This window comes from Berghia stephanieae, unplaced genomic scaffold (assembly GCF_034508935.2).
Source record: "Berghia stephanieae isolate SIO BIC M18660-M18661 unplaced genomic scaffold, UCSD_Bste_1.3 scaffold1079, whole genome shotgun sequence".
NCBI classification, from domain to species: domain Eukaryota; kingdom Metazoa; phylum Mollusca; class Gastropoda; order Nudibranchia; family Aeolidiidae; genus Berghia; species Berghia stephanieae.
In genome coordinates this window covers 10,320-13,137 of record NW_027622045.1, presented here as the reverse complement: position 1 = coordinate 13,137, position 2,818 = coordinate 10,320, and the positions used below count along the sequence as shown (strand labels likewise).

Below are 2,818 nucleotides of genomic sequence, written 5' to 3'. Positions count from 1 at the left end.
AATGTATTAAATGGAATTATGGTTCAATATGACCGGTTGGGTGGATACAAGAAACGAAATAAATGAAGTACATTGTGCGTGATAAATTCTTGAACATGCACTATATAAAGGCATATATTTATTTATCAATTTCTAAATGGTATTATGAAATTGTGCCGAGATTAACCTGATGCCTAAACGTCAATATTGAGTTTTTGAAATTAAAAAAAAATATTACCATTGAGAAGAGTAAACTTTCTTTCTCTCAGCTAAAAATCCTTCATTTTTTAAAATTCCAGTCATTTTGAGTTTAAACTCAGATTTGTTAATCAAGTTTGTTCCGGCATATATTTAATATAAAATGAAAAAAAGGAAAAGATTCTTGTCGTTGCAATAGATTATACACAATTTTCATTCTTTATTTCATCTATCTTATTCATTCAGTGCTGTTCATGCCTTTAAAATAAATTTCTGATCTTTTATTGACATAATGCATTTATTCAGGTACAGATGCACCTCCACCACCCTACGTTATGTACGAGAATGAGTTTAAATCACTCTTTGGTAAGTCTGTAAAATGAATAAGACACCTTCCAAAAACGAACCTCACAACCTCGCCCAAAAAAAACCCAAAAAACAAACAACAAATAGTAAACCAATTACCCCCCCCCCCCCCCCCCCGCCTTCCCAATCGATGAATAAATATTCTAATGTTTAAAAATAAACAACAAAACAACGAAATATGAGACGCTCTAGCATCCATATAGGAGTACGGTCTTTGGAATCTATTTCAAATAAAGATAACCTGGGCGTCGGCCGCAATGCTGTACAGCAAAGTGAGTAAAAAGGTGTTCAATTTATCGCTTAAGTAATAAGTGAGACGACGACACTCGGGGCTAGACCCTAGTTCCTCTGGGTGGTAGTGCAATATCTTATCCTTTCGACAACCTCGACCCAGGAAAGGTTTATCACAGTCAACAACAAAAACAATTTATAGAAAGACTATATATAGAATATAGAAAGATGGGACAAGGAGTCTAACCACGGCTTGACAGGATGAAAAATCAAAAAAATATTAAATTCCCTTTATTCATCTCATAGGGGAAATTTGTCTCTAGTGTCTTTTTCAAGGGAAGACTGGAATAACCCAGGCGTCAGCCGCAGTACAGGGCCGTAAATTGAGCTAGGGTGAAGTGATTTGCTCAAGGACACACAGCACAGCTGCGTGTGATCGAACCCGGTTCCAATTGGGTACGAAGCAAAGACCGTACTGCTGCCCCTAACAATAGTTGTGAAACAGTGAGTCAATAATGCTATGGCCAGTGGTTAGGGAACCAAGGTGTGCAAGACGCGATTCTAAATTAATGTGTGTAAAAAGAAAGCAATATAGGTCTAAAAATAAGGTAACAATAACATAATAACAAACATATTATGAGGCATCCTCGTTTGATAAAAAAAAGCCCAAAACAAATCAGGTCAGGAAATAGTCATATACCTCGCAAGCATCCGGTTTCAAACTGTTTTTTCAGTTTAGAGATTAAGATTGTCAGTTTTGCAGAATTTTATAACTCAGATCTGAAAGAGGTAGATTGAATTGGCAAACAACAGTCGTGTCTGACTAGTCGGTGATGTCCGGTGACATCAACGTTACAGGTTTTGCAATTGATGTTTATTATGGCATATACTAGGTTGTGGTCCATGCAAGTGATTGTTCAATAAATTCTCTCTGGGAAATCAATGATCTCTCCTTGATAAAGGTCCGACATCTAGTACAAATACATTTACATGTGATGGCACGAGACAGCCTCCAACTATCCCTGATGTGGAGCTTCGGTTGTTGCGCCCCTCACCCCCCCTCTCTCTCTCTCTCTCTCTCTCTCTCTCTCTCTCTCTCTCTCCATCTCCCTCACCTCTCTCTCTCTCTCTCTCTCTCTCTCTCTCTCTCTCTCTCTCTCTCTCTCTGAGATCGAACGGCAGACTGTTAGGTGAAGTCTCTTGTAATTAATACTCGTCCAATGGCAGAAATTGTATCAAATCAAGCAAACCTTGCTTTGTGCATGTTTATAGATATACCACTATTTACTATTTTTCAGAGCCAGAATGCACAGTTTACTCTATAGATGGAAACCTACATCCTAGAGCCGGGAGGATTTTTAAAAACGTGTATTACCTTGTTACTAAAATGTCCTGAGAAGAGTGACCAGATTGTCAATACTTCCCATTGCACCAGATTGTCGGATATATCATCTATAAATGCCGCAAAATCTCTCATAAAGTTGTATTGTTTCGAGCACTGGTATAATTTGATTGGTTGTCTAATGCACAATTGACTAAATCCCAAATATCAAGAATAAAACCGATTCAGTACAGAAAAAGAAATATCTCATATTCAATCCTATAGTTTGTTTGTGGATTTTAAGTCATAATTATATTACATAATGAATAAATTACAATCTATGTGTAGCTAGTGTGGTCTTTTGATGTATGACACTCGCTTTCGGATCGGAAGGTCCTGGGTTTGAGCCTCGCTCGGATCATAATTAAGTCATTGCAGAAGTATCTTTACTCGCATTCTCTCACCGTCCTCAGGTGTAAAATGAGTACCTGTCCGTTAACAGTGTAGTCTCTGTCCGAAAAATTGTAATATCGCCTGACAAGCGTCATGTCCCGTCCTACATGTCAAATGTCGCTGTTGGCCCTGTAAAGCGCTTTGAGCACGTTTAGTGGATATTGCGCTTTATAAAAGCTCAATTTTTTAATGAGAGATTTCCAAACAGAATTTTAATTTTAACGTAAGTGTAATCAACGAAATGTTTAATTGGGTTTGGGGCATGTGATT

General features: G+C 37.7%; 1 long non-coding RNA gene across 1 annotated transcript; it reads left to right on the top strand.

Moving 5' to 3' along the window:
* Positions 1-341: 341 nt before the first annotated feature.
* Positions 342-2,442, top strand: LOC144960933 (uncharacterized). Its single transcript, XR_013642992.1, has 2 exons — positions 342-543; positions 2,073-2,442. It is a non-coding gene; the product is annotated as an uncharacterized LOC144960933 (long non-coding RNA).
* The last annotated feature ends 376 nt before the right edge of the window (positions 2,443-2,818 follow it).